We start from the raw sequence: 25116 nt of genomic DNA on the forward strand, positions 1-25116 counted from the left end.
TTCCTTTGCAGGTCCTCTTCTGTCACGATCAACCTTTGGGATCTTCTAGTCTTGTCTGGGTCTTGCACAATCCTTTTACAAAATCCTCCTGTTGGGTTTGGGGAAAACTAGGTACTTACTTCGCCACTCCTTGGTATTTACCCATTGGGGTTCCCAGTTCTTCCAGCTACCCTCTCCTGATTCCACATGTTTGAGTGGGAGACTGCCTCTCACATTCCACTTTCTTAGGAAATGGTTTCGTCGCCCCCCCCCCCGGGCCCTCACTGTTTGCTATTGCTTATACCGATGCCTATTGCTTTCTATGCTGTTTCCTGATCGCTAATGTGTAAATAATAGTGTGATTACTAACCTCTAGCTGGGGTATTGCGTATGCAGTATTTTAGTGTTTGTGCTACGATAATAATATCACCTTTATTTTTGTAACACTGTGTGGTTCTTTCATGTATGTACGTATGGTGTGATTAAAGTGGTTTTGCATGAGCTTTGCATGTCTCGTAAATAAGTCTTGGTTGCTTATCCTCAGCTACCTCTAGATAGCATGGGCTTCCTAGACCCCTGCCTACACTTCACCAATAGGGGATAGCTGGACCTGGTATAGGGTGATAACACCATAGGTGTCCACCACACACCAGGCCAGCTTCCTACACTTCATAAAACATGAAGGGGTGTATTAATAAAAGACAGGTCTACTAGGTTTGGATGGATGTTACCACAGTGATCAGAGATAAAATGTGTACTCAACCATAGTGCAAATCAATATTTACAACCTTATAAGATTACAATAGTAAAAAACAAAACAATCTGAATGTTGTTCCTCTATTTTAAACCCACTGCATGACAACCACAGACCCTAGTAACACATGTCAATACACTACAGACACTGAACAAATGTTCCATCCACTGAAGTAATTGCAGACTTCAAAAACCTCTTTCAGGGTCAGATTTCTGCCTGTAAAGGAGATTTAGGAGGAATACATTCAAACTTTATTGGGGTTCCTGGTGGGACTCTGACACATTTGTGGCAGCCCCCTGCGCATTGTTAGAACTCTGATATGGTGCTACTGCCTTGCTTGGTGTTGAAATATTGAAAAAAACATATTGATATACAAAAATATTGTGTCAAGAAATTCAGTGTCAAACGTATATCATCAAAAGAAATATCAAAGGTAAATATATTGTTTTAAGTGTTGTTTTAATACTGTTGTAAAAAATATAGCTGTAGAAAATATCACTGTATGCAAACTTATTTGTAAGTGTTAACACCTTATCTACTGGTCCTTCCTTCCCCCAGTGCTGAACGCTTATTTGGCAATTTGTGGTAGTTCATGCTTAGACCCCCATAACTTTTTGTGCACGTAATCTATGCACGCCAAATTTGCAACCTTTTTTTCCCAATATTCTGTGGACTGTAAAGATACCCAGTGTTTGTGGGTTCCATTGGAGGAGACCAAGAAATGAGCCAAAATACAGCTAAAAAAATGTTTTGTTTTTTAAAATTGGGAGAAAAATGCTGCAGAAGAAAGCATTGTTTTTTTCCCTGTAAATGGCATCAACAAATGGTTTGTGGTGCTAAAATCACCATATTTCCAGCTTTCAGAAACAGACAGGCATGAATCAGAAAAACACATTTTTCGTACACATTTTTGGCATTTTACTGGGAGATACCCCATTTTTACTATTTTTTGTGCTTTCAGCCTCCTTCCAGCAAGTGACAGAAATGGATGTGAAACCAAGGGTGGAAGGATAGATTTCCTAAAGCAATATACTGTTATGTTTGCTGGACCCTCCTCACTGCAGGATTATATAGCTCTTGTAGGTTTATCAAGAACCCAAGCTACTCAGAGCCAATAAATGAGCTGCATCTTGCAATGGGATTTCATTGTATACCGGGTATACAGCAATTCATTTGGTGAAATATATGGAGTGAAAAATAGGTACCAAGGAAACGTATGTATTTCTGAAATGGGCACAAGATAAGGTCCTGAGAAGCAGTGGTTATTTGCACATCTCTGAATTCTGGGGTCACCCTACTAGCATATGAATTACAGGGCATTTCTCAAATAGACTTCTTTTTTACACACTGTTTTACATTTGGAAGGGACAAATGTACAGAAAGACAAGGAGCAATAACACTTGTTCTTTTATTCTGTGTTCCCCTAAGCCTCCTGATAAAAATGGTACCTCACTTGTGTGGATAGGCCTAGTGCCTACGTCAGGTAACGCCCCAAAACACAACATGGACACATCACATTTTTCCATTGAAAAATGATGTGTTTTTTGCAAAGTGCCTTGCTGTGGATTTTGGGCTGTAACTTACCAAACCTATACATTTATGGAAAGTAGACACCTTGCGTAATCCAGAATGGGGTGACTTGTGGGACTCTCACTGGGTTCTGTCACCCAGAATCCTTTGCAAACCTCAAAATTAGGCTAAGAAAACACATTTTCCTCACATTTCGGTACTGCAAATTCTGGAATCTGAGGACAGCCACAAACTTCCTTCCACCCAGCATTCCACCAAGTCTCCCAATAAAAATGGTACATCACTTGTGTGGGTAGGCCTAGTGCCCGCGGCAGGAAACGCCCAAAACACAACATGGACACATCACATTTTTCTAATGAAAAGGGAAGGGTTTTTTGCAAAGTGTCTATTTGTGAATTTTGGCCTCTAGCTCAGCCGGCACCTAGAGGAACCTACCAAACCAATAGATTTATGGAAGGTAGATACCTAGGGGAATCCAGAATGGGGTGACTTGTGGGGCTCTCACCAGGTTCTGTCACCCAGAATCCTTTGCAAACCTCAATATTTGGCTAAAAAAACAAGTTTGCTGCACATTTAGGCGATGTAAAGTTCTGGAATCTGAGCGGAGTCACAAACTCCCCTCCACTCAGCAATCTCCCAGGTCTCCCGATAAAAGTTATATCTCATTTGTGTGGGTAGGACTAGTGCCCCCGAAGGAAATGTCCCAAAACACAATGTGGACACATCACATTTTTCTAATGAAAACAGTCTCATTTTTTGCAAAGAGCCTAGCTGTGGATTTTGGCCTCTAGATCAGCCGGTACCTGGAGAAACCTACCACACCTATACAGGTATGGAAGGTAGACACCTAGGGGAATCCAGAATGGGGTGACTTGAGGGGCTCTCACCAGGTTCTGTCACCCAGAATACTTTGCATACCTTAAAATTTGGTTAAGAAATCATGTTTGCTGCACATTTTGGCGATGGAAAGCTCCGGAATCTGATGGGAGTCACAAACCTTCTTTCACCCGGCAATCCCTCAAGTCTCCCAATAAACACTGTACCTCACTTGTGTGGGTAGATCTAGTACCTGTCACATGAATGGATCACACAACAGTCAATGTTAGTCCTTACATAAGGGCAACTGTTGACCCTGGGGTGATCCATTCCTGATGCAGGCACTAGGTACAGGCACCCAAGTGGGGTGGTGTTTTTTATCAGGACAGGTGGGGAACACTGTGTGGTAGGAATTTTGTGGATCCCAGCATATTTCTGTAGTTTTTATTCAACTTTTCACATTTGTAGGGTATTTTGGGTAAGAAAATGTTTTAGAATTCACACAAGCCAAACCTCTGTGGACTCTCCCATGTGTCTAGTTTCCAGAAATGTCTGGGTTTTCATAGGTTTCCCTATATGGCTGCCATGCCCAGGACCAAAAACACAGGTGCCTGCCTTACAAAACAAGGTTGTTTAGTGAAAGATCATTTTGATGTCTCTACAATATGATTTGGGCTGTGGAATTTGGGACTGAACTAAATTGGAGAGCTCCCAAGGGAGCACTCTCTCTGCATGCATCTGCCCTCTAGGTTGGGCTAATCCGCTATTGTCCTGCTGCACAGACTGTGCTTGCGAAGGAACAGCACGACTGTCCTCATCACCTCCGATGGGACTCCTCCAACTGAAAAATCACTCTCAGAGTCTGCTTCATTGTCCCGTCCCTTAGATGCTCAGTGTCTGATGTCTCAACCTCTGATCCTACGTAAGAGCTGTCCACCCGAGTTAGGGCTTCAGCAGCAGTCATCCAACAAGACACCATCTCAGCTTCTGGCTAAACTGTCCCTCTAAAATAGTAGCCTACTTAAACAGTCACAAAATTGAGGGTGGGTGTGTGTGTGATTCGTGCAAAAGTAAAGGTCAGTCACCTTACACTCACTTCTTCCCTCAATCAGCACGTTCTCTCAAGGCATACAAAAAAAAGAAAAAAAGACACACTATCACTTCACCTTCTGACACACCCATCATCACAGTCTTTAGCACCTGTGGCTCCCAGTCCGACAATCCTTATTGGTCACTCCCATGACCTCCTCCTCGGATTCCCTCACTACCACCCAGCAAAAGTGCCCTTCATCTCTCCATAGCCTTCTCACACCTATATTTCATTTGTATTACAGAGCAGGTAATGGCTGGCTTTACTAATCCACTCAGCTATTCACATAAAATACAGATTTGATCTTTGCAGCACGCATATAAACCTTCTGCGTTACTTTATGGCATCAAAACTGCCCCTAGACAAAAGTCTGATCCTTCTCTAGCAGAAACATAATCACAAGAGTTAGCTTGACTTTTTCATTGCCTCCTAAAAGCTACGGTTTTAATGCGTTGGTTACAGTATGTGCAATGCTTTGAAGTCACGCTGCAAGACAACTGGTGGCGTATAAAAAAAAACTATATATGCATAACCTATATATATCAATATATATATATATATATATATATATAGAGAGAGAGAGAGAGATCATTTTTACATTTATATATCTATTACAAAAAAAATTCCTCACAGGAGGTCAGAGCTGCTCACGAACGACACTACTGTCAGTTTCATTTAAAAAAAAATATATATTTATTTATTTTTAACCCATGGAGGAGTGCAATCACGCCCGAGGGGTAAACTAATGTTTTTTTTTTACAAAATCTGCCCCTGAGCGGAGGCCTATTTTCAGAGGGAGCCGACCCCCCCCGTGTAATCCGTGCTGTCTAGTGGGGTTTCCTGTCCATGGATCGCAGCGCGGCTGCGATACATGGCCAGCAAACCATTTCAGTAAAGTCTTGTTTGAAAGGGGAGAATCTCCCCTTTCAAACGAGGCCTTGCGACGGCTGGGGAGGCCCTGTCGGGCCTGTTTTCCCCATCTGCTTCCTGCTCTGGTGGGGAAAACAAACTGTAATGTCAGCACTCCTCACTCTTCCGTGTCTCCCAAAAGATTTTGAATAAAAAAAATCCCCATGTGCAACTCACCAGAGGATTTTTAAAACCCCTCCCTGGGGTCGCCCACTGGTGGGTGCGCTTGCGTCGGCCACGCACTGAAGATGCTATTTAGTATGTAATTTATTGTATTGTCAAATGATCGGAAATCATGTCTGCCATTTTAAAAGTTCCATTATACCCTAAAACGGTGGGTGGGATATCCATCACTTTTGTGATGCAATAGCTCATCCGCAAGGTCGTAATCAGGCCTTATGTGTTTATTAATTTTTTTGTTTTTTATTAAGATAATTTCTAAGTTATGAAATTGCTGAACATTTTATTTTTAGTTTACATAAAGTGTATAAATATTGTTTTTAGAATTGGTTTAAAAGTGAGATATTGTGCTTTCAGGGGATGAGAGTGGAAAGATTTGTAAAAAAAACTTATATTCTAAAGTACATTTTATTTTATTGATATTTGAACACAATTTTTAAAATTTTACAATTTTAAATGAATTTTGTTACATTAATATTATATATTTAATAATGTTTAATGTATAATGAATTAAAATATACATATATATATATATATATATATATTAATCATATTATATGTAAAGAAAATTTAACTATTTAAGACATTAAAATTATAAACATTTAAAAATGTTTTAAAATATAAACAATTATTTTAATAAGCTAGTTTATTTAGAAATGTTTCATATAAGAGTTTTAAATGTTATAGGTTTTGAAAAATATATTTAAATAATACAAATGTTATTTTTTGAAAATTGTATTTTAATAATGAAATATCTATGCTTTTTAATTTAAAAATTGGTTTCATATTTTTTATTTTAGGATTGTTTTTGGAATGTTATTTTGTTTTTTAGTTTTCTGTTTTAAAGTTTAGGAATAGGAAAAAATATTTAAAAATATATGGCGTGTTGATTGTGTATATATAATGTTTAATGTGTATTACCTTTTATATAATGTTTTAGATTGCAGTGGAAAAAGTAAATTACACCTTTTTGTTTCCAGCAACTTCTTAAAAAAGGCGTAGGCCCATATTTATACTTTATGCCACAAAACTGTGCTAATGCAGTTTCGCTGCAAAAAGTTTAGTGCTGGATTGCGTTATTACACAGCGGCAGCCGGTCACCTTATTCACTGAATGACGCAAGCCGGCGCAAAAATTGGGCTAGTGTCTAAAAAAAAGCCACTAGCCAGGTGGGGGTGGTGCTAGGGAAGAAGGGGGTTGTGCGCCAAAAAATGACACTAGCCTGGTTAGAGTAAAAAAACAATGCCTCTAACAACACTAGCACCATATCCTGGCACACAACCACGAAAAACATGACTCCTGTCTTACGAAAGACAGGATTCATGCTCAACACCCCTATGGCCAGCACAGGGGACAAGTGGCTCCTTTGCATGGTGATTGAACCCTGTGCCTTGCAGGGGGGCCCCAAGGTAGGGCCCCCCAATGGCAAAAAATATATATTTTTAAATACTTACCTGGGATGGGGTACCCCATCCTCCGGTGTCCCTCTGGTGGGGGTGTTCCTGGGGCTTGGGGAGGGCACCTGTGGACCCATTTCCTGGTGTTTAACCATGGAAATGTAACCACAGGTCCCCTAACGCCTGGTCTGACCCAGACAAGCACAGTGCCATTATTTAGCCCCTCTTCCCACCCGTGCATCATTTTAGCATGGGGGGTAAATATGGGGCTATGGGGATATCAATTTTTTTTGGATGGGAATGCCTACCTTGCATCTCATTGATGCAAGGTAGGTTCCCTAATCAAAAGATGGTACAAACGTCTATATCTTGATGTTAGCTGTGTCTAACGTCAAAATATAAATATGGAGTTAGGGTTGCGCCAAATTTGTGTAAAGAACTATGAGGCAAATGGGGCACAAAAAAGTATAAATATGGGCCTTAGTTTGGAGTGGGAATAATAAATGTTATCCCTCTAGTGTCCAACACCTACCCCCAATATTTTTAAACTGTAGTGGGAATAGTAAATGTCACCCCTGTGGTGTCCAACACCTTTCCCTAATTGGTATAGGTTGGACAGGGAATGGAAAATGACCCCCTTTTATTTTCCCACACGTATCCCAAATTGATTTAGATTGAGGTGGGGAACAGTAACTATCACCCTTTTTGTGTGTCTCCAAATAGGTTTAGATTGGAGTGGTAAAAGTACTTTCCACTTTTAGTGTACAGATTTGTATAGGTTGGAGTGGGGGTAGTAAATGTTAACCTTTTAATGTCCAACATCTTCCCTAAATTGTTTTAGATTTTACTGTAAATAGTCAATGTCACCCCTTTAGTGTCCACTACTGTCCCCAGAATGGTTTAGGTTGGAGTGAAAATAGTAAATGATACCCTTGTAGTGTACAGCCCTTTCTCCAAATTGTTTTAGATTGGAGTGGAAATAGGATTATTCATCTCTTATGTGTCCAACACTTTCTCAAAAAATGGTATATGTTGGATTGTGATTATTTACTTTTAGAATTTTAGTCTAAAATCTTTTGTTTCAATGTTGTTTGACTGCAGTGGAAAAAGTTTGTGTTATTTTATTTGTATTGTTGGTATTTAGAAATATAACAAAAAATTGTTGTACGTTTGTAGACAATAATATAACTAATTAAATTTTTATAGAATATAGACAAGAGACACAGTTTTCAATTTTTTTATGTTTTCAAGCTTGATTTAATGTATATTTTTAAATTTTTACACATTTATGTAGCTCAAATTAAAAAGAAACATTTATATGGTGAAATAAATAAATCATTTTAATGACTTTTTAATAATAAACAAAAAATACAAATTACCTATACATATTATTACATGTTTTTTCCATTGTTTAACGCTTTTTTAATCTTGCTTAAATTGCTTTATATAGATACCACCGCGATTGACCACGGCTTTCCCTACCGCTACCTCAGTAGGTACAATATCCTGGTGGCTACATCGGTTTTGTGGAGGTCCGACCGCCATCTTCGTAATGGACAGGCCGCTGAGGTTGCAATGGTCAGATAGTCACAGCTGGTATAGCGATCTCAGGACTGCTGTACTGGTATTCAGGGCCCTAGGGCCTACTTACAAGTTTGGTGATCTAAGGACTGCCAAAACCATGGTGGGAATCACACTACTACACTCCTGGCAGTCAATGTTCCAGATTACAATCCTGGAGGTCCGACCACCAGGGGACCACCACCACCGCCAGGATTGAGTCTCCCGATGGGGTGACAGTGGTTGTAGTTGTGGTGAGCCACGGTGGCACTGAGTTCACTGGACTTCTGGTCCCCCCAATGAAAATGCAGGTGGAAAGCCTTAAGGGAGCCGAGGTCAATGCCATGACACTCTTTCTGACGGTCTGATCATCAGAAACATCGTTATACGATGTTTCTGCTAGTCAGCCCCGTAAAATGTTGGGGGAAGGTTACTGGTACGATGGCAGCCTCCTCCACACGGTTTTGGGGGTCAGCTCGTCCAACCACCAAAGACAGAATCAGGCCCTTAGTTCATTTTCCTAGAACCAGGTATGCTGCTGCTGTTTGTCGGAACAGATAAGTCCTTTGTTAAGGCTTTTTAAGAGTTTTGAGGGTAGTGGAACTTTAGGGGCGAGGTCATTAAGTTAGTTATAATGTTGTATGTAGGTTTGTTGTCTATTACGATGTATGAATAGTAGTGAGTTTGACTAGTTTGTAATTTTGGGTTTTCATTCACTGTTTTAGTAATGTATCATAATGTGATGTCATTTGGCAAAGGATAGTTGATAGAGTGAATGCTGTAGGCACCACCCTGTGCACAAAGGAGGACATTAGGAAGAGGAAGAATGACCTGAGGGGGAAGGTGCATTCCCTTGCCTCAAGGCAATATATGGAGTTCCTGAAGACTGGTGATGGTCTTCCCAGTGCCCCACTGCAACTCTTTCTCTCGGAGGAGAAGGTCTTGGCCATCCTGCACCCTGAGGGCTTGACAGAAATAGCTGAGGAAGTAAAGTCTGGTAAGTTAAAACACAAAAACGGTCACACATCTTCAGTATCTGGTATGCTCACATCCACCTTTTGCCACTGTATTGTTCATCTACTTTCCCAACATGCAAAATCCAAAGATGCAGAGGTGTGAGGTTGTCAATGTGCATTGTTGTATTGAACATCACATGTATCAATCATCATTACATGCCATATGTTTGAATAAGGTCTGTAAGTGTTTCAGCATCAAAAGATTACCCCAAGACCCATGATATTCATCAACATGTAAATGTATGGTCCAACCTAACTGCAGTGTGGTAACGGAAATGTAAGTCTAAACATTTGTCAAGTGTTGTGCATTACACAGAGTGACATGACTACAACTACCAGGAGGCCCTGTTGCTGTACCTCAAACCGACAGGCCTTTCTGCACTTGTTTAAATACACTAGTGTGCTGTTTCTCAAATGATGTACCCTCCTGTGGGAGTTAAGCATTTGAGTAGTTTTGGGAGTGAGCAAGTGCAATGACTACAACTACCAGCAGGCCCTGTTTCTGTACCTCAGACCAACAGGCTGTTCTGCACTTGTCCAAACACACATGTGCACCATCTCTCAAATGATGTCCCCTCCCCTTGGAGTCTTGCATTTCTGTTGTGTGGGAAGTCAGCAAGTGGCAGGACTAGAGGACCTGTTTCTGTATCTCAAACAGGCCTTTCTGCACTTGTCCACATACACCCTAAGTGCCATCTCTCAAATAAAATTCACTCAAATGGGATTGAGCAATCTACATATCATGCTCAACTCAAAGATGTGTCTGTCTATCTAGCTTGCTCTCATCCTGGTATCCCAAAATGAAACTATGGAGGACAGGAAAGACACCTTACCAAGTTTGTACATCAAGTACTCCTAAGGCATTAAGCTGTTTCAACAGGTTGGTAGTGGCAGTTAACACATTGACTCAGCACTGCCCATTTGATAGCTACAGCTACATATACAACAAAGTTGTGTGTTCATCTGTATTTCACACAACTAGGCCTTTGAATGGTCAAATACACTTCTCCTTTCCACTGTGTTAGCTTAACTGTTTCTAAGAAGTCATGATCATTACCTCATCTGAAGTGCAACTGACCAGCCCATATAATGAGATGCTTCAATCTAATAGTTTCTGCAAGATTCATACGTCATTTCAAAAACTTTGACATCAGCAAGCTGGCTGATGGTCCTGCTTCCAGACCTTGCGCTCCCGGACCAGATGCATCATTTTAGCATGGGGGGTAAATATGGGGCTATGGCGATATCAATTTTTTTTGGATGGGAATGCCTACCTTGCATCTCATTGATGCAAGGTAGGTTCCCTAATCAAAAGATGGTACAAACGTCTATATCTTGATGTTAGCTGTGTCTAACGTCAAAATATAAATATGGAGTTAGGGTTGCGCCAAATTTGTGTAAAGAACTATGAGGCAAATGGGGCACAAAAAAGTATAAATATGGGCCTTAGTTTGGAGTGGGAATAATAAATGTTATCCCTCTAGTGTCCAACACCTACCCCCAATATTTTTAAACTGTAGTGGGAATAGTAAATGTCACCCCTGTGGTGTCCAACACCTTTCCCTAATTGGTATAGGTTGGACAGGGAATGGAAAATGACCCCCTTTTATTTTCCCACACGTATCCCAAATTGATTTAGATTGAGGTGGGGAACAGTAACTATCACCCTTTTTGTGTGTCTCCAAATAGGTTTAGATTGGAGTGGTAAAAGTACTTTCCACTTTTAGTGTACAGATTTGTATAGGTAGGAGTGGGGGTAGTAAATGTTAACCTTTTAATGTCCAACATCTTCCCTTAATTGTTTTAGATTTTACTGTAAATAGTAAATGTCACCCCTTTAGTGTCCACTACTGTCCCCAGAATGGTTTAGGTTGGAGTGAAAATAGTAAATGATACCCTTGTAGTGTACAGCCCTTTCTCCAAATTGTTTTAGATTGGAGTGGAAATAGGATTAATCATCTCTTATGTGTCCAACACTTTCTCAAAAAATGGTTTATGTTGGATTGTGATTATTTACTTTTAGAATTTTAGTCTAAAATCTTTTGTTTCAATGTTGTTTGACTGCAGTGGAAAAAGTTTGTGTTATTTTATTTGTATTGTTGGTATTTAGAAATATAACAAAAAATAGTTGTACGTTTGTAGACAATAATATAACTAATTAAATTTTTATAGAATATAGACAAGAGACACAGTTTTCAATTTTTTTATGTTTTCAAGCTTGATTTAATGTATATTTTTAAGTTTTTACACATTTATGTAGCTCAAATTAAAAAGAAACATTTATATGGTGAAATAAATAAATCATTTTAATGACTTTTTAATAATAAACAAAAAATACAAATTACCTATACATATTATTACATGTTTTTTCCATTGTTTAACGCTTTTTTAATCTTACTTAAATTGCTTTATATAGATACCACCGCGATTGACCACGGCTTTCCCTACCGCTACCTCAGTAGGTACAATATCCTGGTGGCTACATCGGTTTTGTGGAGGTCCGACCGCCATCTTCGTAATGGACAGGCCGCTGAGGTTGCAATGGTCAGATAGTCACAGCTGGTATAGCGATCTCAGGACTGCTGTACTGGTATTCAGGGCCCTAGGGCCTACTTACAAGTTTGGTGATCTAAGGACTGCCAAAACCATGGTGGGAATCACACTACTACACTCCTGGCAGTCAATGTTCCAGATTACAATCCTGGAGGTCCGACCACCAGGGGACCACCACCACCGCCAGGATTGAGTCTCCCGATGGGGTGACAGTGGTTGTAGTTGTGGTGAGCCACGGTGGCACTGAGTTCACTGGACTTCTGGTCCCCCCAATGAAAATGCAGGTGGAAAGCCTTAAGGGAGCCGAGGTCAATGCCATGACACTCTTTCTGACGGTCTGATCATCAGAAACATCGTTATACGATGTTTCTGCTAGTCAGCCCCGTAAAATGTTGGGGGAAGGTTACTGGTACGATGGCAGCCTCCTCCACACGGTTTTGGGGGTCAGCTCGTCCAACCACCAAAGACAGAATCAGGCCCTTAGTTCATTTTCCTAGAACCAGGTATGCTGCTGCTGTTTGTCGGAACAGATAAGTCCTTTGTTAAGGCTTTTTAAGAGTTTTGAGGGTAGTGGAACTTTAGGGGCGAGGTCATTAAGTTAGTTATAATGTTGTATGTAGGTTTGTTGTCTATTACGATGTATGAATAGTAGTGAGTTTGACTAGTTTGTAATTTTGGGTTTTCATTCACTGTTTTAGTAATGTATCATAATGTGATGTCATTTGGCAAAGGATAGTTGATAGAGTGAATGCTGTAGGCACCACCCTGTGCACAAAGGAGGACATTAGGAAGAGGAAGAATGACCTGAGGGGGAAGGTGCATTCCCTTGCCTCAAGGCAATATATGGAGTTCCTGAAGACTGGTGATGGTCTTCCCAGTGCCCCACTGCAACTCTTTCTCTCGGAGGAGAAGGTCTTGGCCATCCTGCACCCTGAGGGCTTGACAGAAATAGCTGAGGAAGTAAAGTCTGGTAAGTTAAAACACAAAAACGGTCACACATCTTCAGTATCTGGTATGCTCACATCCACCTTTTGCCACTGTATTGTTCATCTACTTTCCCAACATGCAAAATCCAAAGATGCAGAGGTGTGAGGTTGTCAATGTGCATTGTTGTATTGAACATCACATGTATCAATCATCATTACATGCCATATGTTTGAATAAGGTCTGTAAGTGTTTCAGCATCAAAAGATTACCCCAAGACCCATGATATTCATCAACATGTAAATGTATGGTCCAACCTAACTGCAGTGTGGTAACGGAAATGTAAGTCTAAACATTTGTCAAGTGTTGTGCATTACACAGAGTGACATGACTACAACTACCAGGAGGCCCTGTTGCTGTACCTCAAACCGACAGGCCTTTCTGCACTTGTTTAAATACACTAGTGTGCTGTTTCTCAAATGATGTACCCTCCTGTGGGAGTTAAGCATTTGAGTAGTTTTGGGAGTGAGCAAGTGCAATGACTACAACTACCAGCAGGCCCTGTTTCTGTACCTCAGACCAACAGGCTGTTCTGCACTTGTCCAAACACACATGTGCACCATCTCTCAAATGATGTCCCCTCCCCTTGGAGTCTTGCATTTCTGTTGTGTGGGAAGTCAGCAAGTGGCAGGACTAGAGGACCTGTTTCTGTATCTCAAACAGGCCTTTCTGCACTTGTCCACATACACCCTAAGTGCCATCTCTCAAATAAAATTCACTCAAATGGGATTGAGCAATCTACATATCATGCTCAACTCAAAGATGTGTCTGTCTATCTAGCTTGCTCTCATCCTGGTATCCCAAAATGAAACTATGGAGGACAGGAAAGACACCTTACCAAGTTTGTACATCAAGTACTCCTAAGGCATTAAGCTGTTTCAACAGGTTGGTAGTGGCAGTTAACACATTGACTCAGCACTGCCCATTTGATAGCTACAGCTACATATACAACAAAGTTGTGTGTTCATCTGTATTTCACACAACTAGGCCTTTGAATGGTCAAATACACTTCTCCTTTCCACTGTGTTAGCTTAACTGTTTCTAAGAAGTCATGATCATTACCTCATCTGAAGTGCAACTGACCAGCCCATATAATGAGATGCTTCAATCTAATAGTTTCTGCAAGATTCATACGTCATTTAAAAAACTTTGACATCAGCAAGCTGGCTGATGGTCCTGCTTCCAGACCTTGCGCTCCCGGACCAGGTTGGATTTATTCCCGGCAGATCTGCAGCTCATAATCTCAGCACTCTCTTTGCCCTCATTCAGCGGCTGAACCCACAACTTAATGAGTTGTCAGTCTTTCTGGATACCACAAAGGCCCTCAACTCTTTAGAATAGTCCTTTCTATTTACTGCCCCTATTAGAATGTGGTTCCCACCTAGTTACATTCTCTGGGTAAAACTCCTACATAAACTCTGACCTCCATTGTGCTACTGAATGGCCTTCTATCAGATCTAAAACGCCAGCTAGACACCAGGGATTATTTTTTTTAGGAAATTGGCATGAGGGAGCGACCCCTTGGGCAAGGGTCGCTCCCAGGGGGGCAATTGTTTTTAAGCCCTTTTCTGCCCCTCCGGGGCAGAAACCTCTAGGCACCAGGGATAAAAATAATTTTTTTTAGAGGTGGGGAGCGACCCCTTAGGCAAGGGTCGCTCCCCTAGGGGGCAAATTATATTTAGGCCATTTCTGCCCACCTTGGAGGCAGATTGGCCTATTTTTATGAGGCCAATCTACCCCCAAGGGGGACAGAAACCACTAGACGCCAGGGAGTTTTTTTTTGTGAATTTCACGAAAGGGGAGCGACCCCTTAGGGAAATTGTGTTTAGGCCATTTCTGCCCCCTTTGGGGGCAGATCGGCCGATTTTAGGTCAATCTGCCCCCAAGGGAGGGCAGAAATCACTAGGCAACGGGGATCTTTTTTTTTTTTGCGCCAATGTCACGCAAGGGGAGTGACCCCGTAGGCAAAGGTCGCTCCCCAGGGGGTGTGGGGGGCAAATTTATTTAAGGCCATTTCTGTCCCACCAGAGGCAGATCGGCCTATTCTTATTAGGCTAAACCTCTAGGCGCATGGCATTTTTTTTTTTTATTTTTTTTATTTTTTTTTTAGAGATGGGGAGTGAGCCCTTCGGCAAGGGTCGCCCCCCTGGGGGACACATTTTATTTAGACCATTTCTGCCCCCCTTGGGGGCAGATCCGCGGATTTTTGTTAGCCAATCTGCCCCCATGGGGGAAGAAACCACTTAAGCACCAGGGATTGGTGTGTGTGTATGCATGTGTTTTCTTTAGGGGGGCAGCTCCTTGGGTAAGGTCACTCCCCATGGGAGCACATTACTGTTGACAATATCTGCCCCCCCATTGGGGCAGATGGACCTATTTTTGGAGGGCCCATCTGCCCCCAAGGGGGGGCAGAAAGCCCACCACAGGCCAGGGAAGTTTTTATTTAAAAAATAAGAGGGTGGGGGTATGGCCAGACCCCCACCCCAAATAACTGGGGCCAAAGTTGGTCTGCCCACCAGTGGGCAGGTGGGGCAATTACCCCTGATCCACACCGGGGGGGGCAGAAAGTCTACTAGATGCCAAGGAAATGAAAAAAATATATATATATTGGGGTGGTGGCTACCAACCAGTATGGGCCTGGTTACGCCCCCACCTCAACTGAAGGTGGTAACAGTCTTTCAGCTCTCCCCCACACTCTAAAACATCTTATCCCACAGCAAGCAAGAAGACATTTCATGATTTTGGGTTTTGGTTTCACATTTGGGCAATGAGAACTTGGCTTACTCTCAAAACCGTCCCACTTGGAATGGTGAGGGCTGCACTTTATGGACTTTGGGACGCTGCCATGTAGAAAAATCCACAAGATCTAGACACATCTGAAAACTAAACATCTTGGTGATTCCAGGGTGGTGTGTTTCACATGCACCCTGCACCATTTTTGTACCCACAATCCCCTGCAAACCTCCAACTTTGCTGGAAATCACACATTATTCCCAAGTTTTTGTGATGGAACCTTCCGGAATCTGCAGGAATCCACAAAATTTCTACCACCCAGCATTGTTTCATCTATAACGATAAAAATTCTACTGCACTTGTCAGCCTAAAAATGTTTTTTTGCAAACTGCCCTTTTGGACTCCCTTTGTTCCCCCTCAATATAGACATGTTTTTGGCTCTTCCCTTTCACAAGCACTTGGCCCTCCTACACAAATGATGTATAATTTTTACCAGGAGACTGAGGGGAACATTCGGTGGTATGAAATGTGTCCCAGTGCGGTGATCTAACAGAGAAATGTGGGAAAATGTGATTTTTTTAGCTAAATTTGAGGTTTGCTGAGGATTCTGGGTAAGAAAACATTGGGGGATCCATTCAAGTCACACCTCACTGGACTCCCTCTGGTGTCTAGTTTTCAGAAATGTCTGGGTTTGGTAGGTTTCCCTAGAAGGCTGCTGAGCCCAGGACCAAAAACGCAGGTGCCCCCCTGCAAAAACAGGTAGTTTTGTATTTGATAATTTTGATGTGTCCAGATAGTGTTTTGGGGCATTTCCTTTTGTGGGCGCTAGGCCTACCCACACAAGTGAGGTACTATTTTTATCAGGAGACTTGGGGGAACGCTGGGTGGAAGGAAATTTGTGGCTCCTCTCAGATTCCAGAACTTTATGTCACCGAAATGAGAGGAAAAAGTGTTTTTTTGGTCAAATTTTGAGGTTTGCAAAGGATTCTGGGTAACAGAACCTGGTCAGAGCCCCACAGGTCACCCCATCTTGGATTCCCCTAGGTGTCTAGTTTTCAAAAATGCGCTAGGCCTACTCACACAAGTGAGGTACCATTTTTATCGGGAGACATGGGGGAACACAGAATAGCAAAACAAGTGTTATTGCCCCTTGTCTTTCTCTACATTTTTTCCTTCCAAATGTAAGGAAGTGTGTAAAAAAGACATCTATTTGAGAAATGCCCTGTATTTCACATGCTAGTATGGGCACCCCGGAATTCAGAGATGGGCAAATAACCACTGCTCCTCAACACCTTATCTTGTGCCCATTTTGGAAATACAAAGGTTTTCTTGATACCTATATTTCACTTTTTATAATTTCAGCAAATGAATTGCTGTATATTCGGTATAGAATAAAAACCCATTGCAAGGTGCAGCTCATTTATTGGCTCTGGGTACCTAGAGTTCTTGATGAACCTACAAGCCCTATATATCCCCACAACCAGAAGAGTCCAGCTGATGTAACGGTATATTGCTTTAAAAAATCTGACAAATCCAGGAAAAAGTTACAGAGTAAAACGTGGAGAAAAATGGCTATTTTGTTTCACCTCAATTTCAATATTTTTTTATTTCAGCTGTTATATTCTGTAGGAAACCCTTGTAGGATCTACACAAATGACCCCTTGCTGGATTCAGAATTGTGTCTACTTTCCAGAAATGTTTAGCTTTCTGGGATCCAGGATTGGTTTCTCACCCATTTTGGTCACTAACTGGAAGGAGGCTGAAAGCACAAAAAATAGTACAAATGGGGTATGTCCCAGTAAAATGTCAAAATTGTATTGAAAAATTGGGTTTTCCAATTCAAGTCTGCCTGTTCCTGAAAGCTGGGAAGATGGTGATCTTGCCACCGCAAACCCTTTGTTGATGTCACTTTCAGGGAAAAAACCACGAGCTGCCTTCTGCAGCCCTTTTTCCCATTTAAAAAAAAAAATGTTCACTGTATTTTGGCTAATTTCTTGGTCTCCTTTAGGTGAAACCACAAAGTCTGGGTACCTCTAGAATCCCTAGGATGTTGGAAAAAAAGGACGCAAATTTAGCGTGGGTAGCTTATGAGAACAAAAAGTTATGAGGGCCTAAGCGCGAACTGCCCCAAATAGCCAAAAAAAGGCTCGCACAGGAGGGGGAAAAGGCCTGGCAGCGAAGGGGTTAATGGCTAAGAGGAGGGTGACCTGCTCTTGGGGAAGAGACAACACTCTCACTGACACGCAATGGTTGCTAAACATAGAGCATTGTCACAAACAACTGGAGATATACTACTCTACACTCCCACAGGCATTGCAGGCTACATGACACATGGGGCCACTTGCAAACTTACCTGCTGGATACTGCTGTTTCCAGTGAATAGGGTGGCCAGAGGAGGGTGTGGGACTGCCTGCAAGGTGCCTAGGATGGAGTTGAACTACATTGGCCTGACTGATGGATATATCATGTGTGCCAACTGTTGCAAGTGTGTGATAGCATGTGTCTTCCATTGCCCTTGTTTCTTTCTCTTTCCCCCTGACTTGAGCAATTGATTATCACCAGAATGTGACATTCCAATTTATATTTTTCGAAGCTACATGCCTGTTTTGTATGTTTTTTGAATATCTAATTAAAAACAACTATCTGGGAGTGCATTCTCCTTGGATAATATAGCTTAATTTGAACATTGATCTGTTGTGAACTCCATTTAGACAATTAAGCAGTTCAGGGCCCATACTGGTGCACATTCTACTCCAACATTCCAAAGCTTGTCTTTCTCCCTTTTTATTTTTTGGGTGGAATTAGCTAACAGCCTTATAATACATGGGATTCTGTAATCCCTGTATGAGTGGCAGACACTCATTTCTTTATAACTTGCAACTTGTGATGCACCATACCGGTTCTACCATGGGTGTTTAGCCCTCTAGTATCAACACCTCTAGGGTGGGCTACCAAGCTCCTGACTACAAAGCAAGGGTTGTGTCATCTTGACAGGGACAAGAATGTTGCACTCTAGGATATCCAGATGCCAAAAATAACGCGAACTTCATCACTAGGTAAGAGGGGACTGAGTAGATCATTGGCTAGTGAACGTGTGGTCTTCTCAGGGTACTTTCCTGGGATAAATATGGCACCTCTGGCACACTGACCCTCAGCTCATGCTGGTGCATGGTGAGAGGACTTAAGAAGGATTGTCCTGCTGCCCTTGGACTCACATTAAGAGAGATTGCACCTTTTGAAGGACTGCACCGGCGGCACTTTGAACTAGCAAAGTTGGGACTATGCCTGCAGTTCCTCACTCGGTAAAAAAGTCGGCTCCCAGCCCTAACCTACAGCTAGAGCTGAAGAAGCCCAAACTGACAAGTTGGTAGCCATTGAAGAATTTTTGCCACTACCAGTTGCCAGCGACCCAAGAGGACAAATCCAAGATAGCCAAAAGTTGCACCCAAGTCCCCTTGACCAAAGAGTAGAATCTGACTCATCGCAGCCAAAGGACACTGGCCCAAACCTAATGACCTCACCCCAAATGGGTTGCAGACTGATCAGTAGCCAAGCATTAGCTGGCCCGCTACTGCAATGTAGAGGACTTTGAGTGACCCCAACATATGTTGCCAAGTCCACCACTCTCCATTTGTGGACTGAGGAGCAACCACAAAGGCACCTCAATTGACTGCACCATAACAGGAAAATCCTTCAATCATCTTTTGTCTGTATCTTCAGAATTAGGACCACTCCAATGATGTCTATGGTAGTCATCCTATATTGTTGGAACTTGCCTTAAAATCTTTCTGGTGGTGAGGTAACTGTCCAAAGAGTCCACTCTGGCTCCCTAAACCTCTGTCCTGTTGGAATTGAACACCCAGCCCTGACTGGAGTATTCAAACTTAGGCCCATATTTATACTCTGCTTACGCTGGATTTGTGTCATTTCTTTTAATGCGAATTCAGCGCAAAGCTAAGACCATATTTATACTTTGACGTTAGACCCCGCTAACGTCAACATTTCTCAGTGTGTGTCATTTTGTGTATGCGTGAAACCGCCTTGCGTCAATGACATGCAAGGTAGGCATTCCCATCCAAAAAATTACTTACACACCCGTGCGCCATATTTATCCAACCGGGCAAAAATGGTGCGCGGCTGGGATTTGCACCAAAATTTAACGCCTGGGTCAGGGCAGGCGTTAAGGGACCTGTGGGCTCATTTCCATGGTGGGAGACCATGGAAGCAGTCCACAGGGGCCCTTCCGTGCACCCAGGGACACCTCCTGCAACCCTAGCCCACCCATGGATGGGGGGACCCATGGATGGGGGGACCCATCTATGGTGAGAGCAGGTAAGTGCAGGTAAGTATGTATATATATATATATTTTTTTAGAGTGACATGGGGGGCCTAACTTGTGCCCCCCTACATGCCACTGTGCCACTGTGCCCAATGGCCGTGCCCAGGGGACAGAAGTCCCCTGGGCATGGCCATTGGCAGGGGGGCATAGAGTTATTTCCATGAGGGTTGTGCATCAAAAAATGCCGCAAGACAGGTTGGAGCAATATTTTTTACTCTAACCTGACTGCCACCATTCTTTGACGCACAACCCCCAGTCTTCCCTTGCCTCCGCTGCCTGGTTTGAGTAATTTATTTTGCCGCAAACCAGGCGCAGCGCCGGCTAACGTCATTCCATAAATAAGGCGCCTGGCTGGCGCATTGGAATGGTGTTAGCCGGTGGTAAACTTTTTGATGCAAATTTGCCCTGGTGCTGATTTGTGTCAATAAATATAAATATGGGCCCAACTGTTTCAAACTTTTCAAAAGTTTCCAAAATATTTGCGCATTTACTGCACAATAAGGCACCCCACAGCCATATCATATAGTATACCCAAAACCATCACAGAACCTGATCTTATCCTCCGAGAGAAATGTCCGTACATATGTTTTATATTATTTTCAAATATCTTTGAACTTCGTAACAGCCATCCTTTTGTGAAGTCACATATTAAAGTCTCACAGGGCATGAGGGCCTTTTGGTCATTTAAGGACTGTCACAATAACATCTCAATAAACTCCTGCAGCAATACATTATGAATTTCTCTAATAACAGTGAACCCCTATTCATGTATTTACGTAGTGAAGTGTGTTTTCTCAGAGGACCTACTAATAAGACTATGCCTATTTTTGAAAGAGTATAAAAACACCACTATGCCTAGACATGCGAGGACCTAATGGAGGTAGGCAGGCCTACATGAGATTTAGAACTTTTTGTTGTAATCTTGAATGCAGCATTTTTGAAGTCACAGCCCTTCACTGTATAATTTTTCAACTTGATGAGTAACTTTGATCATTACTTTTGTCCTACCATTCTTTAAAGCACAGACATGAAAATTCTTTTGGACCTACATCTGTGGACAAGAACTCGAACATGGCCTACCTTGCTGAGACCTGATTTGAAAGCACCTGCTTCAGAACGCGTTCTTATGTGGTTAGCAGCACTTGCACGCATTAAGATGGGTGGACTAAAAGTGCTAATACCCTACATTTGATTTAATACCAGCACTAAATTGCACTCAGTGAGTGCGCGTAGTAAACAACCACAGCATTTTTTGGTGAGTATTTCGATTTTATGAAATAGTTTGAGAAAATAGGGTGAAACAATGTAATTTCCAGCAAAGTGAGTTATATATGTTGGCTATGAGGCAGTTTTAAAGGAAAGGAAATGGAATATTTAGGAACCCAAAAATGTAAATCATCAGATCCTGCTGAGTATTGTCCCACTGTGTAAACCTCCAAAGCCAAGCCAATTTCCCAAGTGTACCATTAGGTAAATTGCTACTCATAAGTAAGTAGCCACATTTCCTAAAGATCCTTTCACTGGGCTAGCGTCCGCAATGCACAAGTTTGTTAACCACTTTGGACCTTATTTACGAGGTCCTAGCGCCACCCAAGCATCACTTTTTTTTACTAGGCTCTGATGGTGCTGTGCCCATATCTAAAAGGTGGAGTTAAGCCATTTTTTCTGGTGGAAGGGCCAGTGGAGGCCCTGGGGGTCCCCCAGAGATCGCAGGGTCCCGGGAGGGGCCTGTCATTAAACCGGAGAGGGTGCGTGGTGCCCCCCTCCTGCCCTAAGTTGTTTTTGCTGACTTTGGCCCCCCTCGTGAGGGCCGGTTGAGGCCCTGGGGGGCCCACAGTAATCACGGTCCCCGGAGGGGCCTGTCTATAAAAGAGAGGAGGTGCATGTCGCCCTCCTCTGACCCCAGAGTATTAGGGAGGCCCCCGTTTTGCGCATAGGAGCGCCAGGGGCCCCATTGTTCATCCTCTAGGCACTGGAGGTGCCTTCATCAAGCCAGGCACTGTTAAAGGAACAATATATAGAACATAAGTTCTTACTAGAGACTTCTCCTGATTTATATATTGCCTACCTGTTTTTGATGGTGTTTCATATACATATGCAAATGTTCCTTTTATGGGCATGACTTGCTAATATGTTTCCCTAACTTGCCATATGTTTTCTAATGTTCCTACTATGGGCGTTTTATGACATTCTTATGACAAGTATTCTAATGTTATAACGTGTTTCCTGACTACTGCTTATGTTGCAGAATACTAAGTAACCTGTGTGTTATGTGTGACTAGTGCTAGTTTGCAGAGTAAATAATGTGTAACGTTCTGACAACTGCTAAGGTAGCAGGATAGTACTGATATGTGATGTTTGGTCTGATAATTGCATTGTGTACAATACAGTATATTTTTACATAATCTGGTGTTGTGTTTCCTTTGTGGTGGGGATATTGCGTCACGTGTGTTGTGTGTGTTGTGAAAACGCTTTACACATTGCCTCCAGGTTAAGCCTGACTGCCCGTGCCAAGCTACCAAGGGGGTGAGCAGGGGTTATCTTAGACGTGTAACTCCCTTGCCCTGACTAGAGTGGGTAAGTTCTGCCTGGCTGAGATGCATACCCTAGCCAACCAGAAACCCCATTTTTAACAGCATAAATATCCTTTTACTTCAAATATTATCCATTTTGTTTTGCTCATCGAAATTCGTTTCAACTGATGTTAGTGTTGTGTCTTTCATTGTTCATTTATGACCATATTTCTCTCACTTGCATTAAAGCGCTGCTTCATGCCATCCATTGTGGAATATGTTTGGATTGAAAGACGTTCTCCACAAATGCAGCTGCAGAACAAAATATATATACCCTAGATAGCTGAATACTCCGATTGATTTTGTTCCGAGTCTCGACGGTGCTTTTGTTTCTGCGTCTGTGCATTATATTTTTCATTAATTGGGTCTAGATCTTGGAGTAAGTTCTTCTTTTACAATTGAGCATGCATAGCTGTCCTTGACAACGGTATATGGTGAAGGCATATTCAATATTGTCTCAGAGCGATCTTCTTTGATCCTTTTACAATCATTCTCAGGATCATATTGCATTTCATTCATAGCGGAAAAGTGCTCCCGGGCATTCTTTAGTGTTTCTCTTCTGCCTCGGAGTGGGTTTTCTTAACCTCTCTCCAAGTTCATTCATAGTTTTATGGCTTGGCCTTAAGCCTTTATGCTTCTATTGTATTCCTTGCCTTTTGAAAGTTTAGCTCTCGACTGGAATGTGAGCCGGTTTTAATTGTTGAGGGGGAACCCTTAAAGCTGCATGACTTCATAAATGCAGAATTGTCATACATGTTTTGGCAAAAACCACCACAGCCTAGTGGACCCCTTTTGAGAATGCACATTTGGATCACTCAAAGTTCAAAAGCAGTACTCTGTTGAGCTTTCTAAGAATTAAATCATTCTTATATGCGTCGTTTGCTTAGTTCAGAAAATAGCTTTTGTCATTTGTAATTATTATCTCAACTAACATATTGCTTCAGGAGCTCGCTGCAAGACCGATCTTACAAAGGAACAATGGGCCCAAGAGCACTGTGACTTCCCTCCCAGCATTTCAAGAGAGCCACCTCAGACTATTTTAAGCAAATCAAGAAACACACTCCTGAACCCCCAGCACTCCAAAGACTCAACTGGACTCATCAGGAAATGCACTCCTGTACCTCCAACGCCAGCATTTGTCCGGACATCCCCATAAGTGTTAGATTGACTGCTAGTGTTTATGTAAGAAAATTGGTATTGGCTGAGGGGGATGTAAGTCTTACTCAGGCAACAACCACAATCCTTGTCAGGGTGAGCCACAAAAGTCACTAAATTAACCCGTGTTTAACCCTCAAGTAGCTTGGCACAAAACAGTCAGGCATAACTTAGAGTCTATGTGTAAAGTATTTATTGCAACACACACACAACAGTAAGAAAGTGAAAACACAACCCAGGAAAATCACAAACTGATTTAGAAAAATAATGAGAATTTAAATAAATAAAGTGACTTCAAAATAAATCATACCCAATCAGTAAGACTGGAGTTATGATTTTTTAACTTTTTTAGTGTTAAATAACAGTTAAAAAAGCAGTGGGTACCTGATGGTGCGTAACCAGGGTAAACACATGAGTTAAGATCTACCACAATGAAGTGCCAGTTGGATACAAGGGGTGCATTGGGCCCAGTCTTAGCTTACCTACGAACTTAGAAAATCTCTTGAAGAAAAATCCAGGGAAATGTAGAGTTCAGAGGGATCAGGCTGCAGGCTGTGTCTGAGGAGGAGTCATCCTTGCCAGGGAACTGCGGGGCGAAATCTCAGTGAAGCCGTAGACAATGACAGGAAGAAGCTCTGAGCAAAAAAAAACTGTATTTCCTGGCCGAACACATCTTTGTCATCGATGGGGAGACGATCGCATTTAACCCTATGAAAATGTCGGACCTAGACAACTTTTAGAAAGTCAAAAACCTCCAACTGGATAAAGCTGCAGGCTGTAGCCATAAAATACTCCACAAGGCCAGACTCTGTCAAAAAGAGGTCCCACTGAAGAAGATTTGCTGATGGGGAGAAGAACCTATTGAGAACTTCAGCAAATCAGGAATACCGGAGAATCACCTTAGGTGGATCAGCTGTCAGGTAGGTTGAAGTCAGGTTCTCCACTAAGTTTTTTGTGAAAATGTTTCTAAGTTCAAAGTTTTAGAGTTAAGCAGAAGTAGCTCCTCTAACACCACTTCCAGGTGTACATGGCCTAGGCGGCACCACTTGGTGTGTTAGGCCTCACTCCAGCAGAGGCTAGTGCTCATGAGGCACATTGGTCATGGTAAGGAGGCAGGGTCTGGTGCTCCAGGCTCAAGGCTGGTGGTCTTGCTTTCTCTGGATGATGTCCTCTCACCCAGCAGAGAGACTAGCAGGCGTGCGTGCCTAGTCCTGGACACAGGCAGAAGTCTTACAGGGCTTCCCCTCCTTACAAAGGCCATCTAGCTTATAACAAACTTTTGGAGCTTCAGACTTTCCTACTTACAGTCATTTTCCAGACACAAAGGCCCATATTTATACTTTTTGACGCAAAATTATTACCGTCGGCTAACACCATTTCTTTGAGCAGTGCGGGGGTCAAATTTATATTTTGCCGCATGGCGGCGCAAACCACAGATGTGAGTCATTTTTTTAACTCAAACCAATGTGTCACATTGTAAAGGAAAATGACGTTAACGCAGCGAAAATGACTGTGAGCCGGTTTACAATGTTGCATACCGGATACGCA

This window comes from Pleurodeles waltl, chromosome 4_2 (genome assembly GCF_031143425.1).
Source record: "Pleurodeles waltl isolate 20211129_DDA chromosome 4_2, aPleWal1.hap1.20221129, whole genome shotgun sequence".
Classification (NCBI taxonomy): domain Eukaryota; kingdom Metazoa; phylum Chordata; class Amphibia; order Caudata; family Salamandridae; genus Pleurodeles; species Pleurodeles waltl.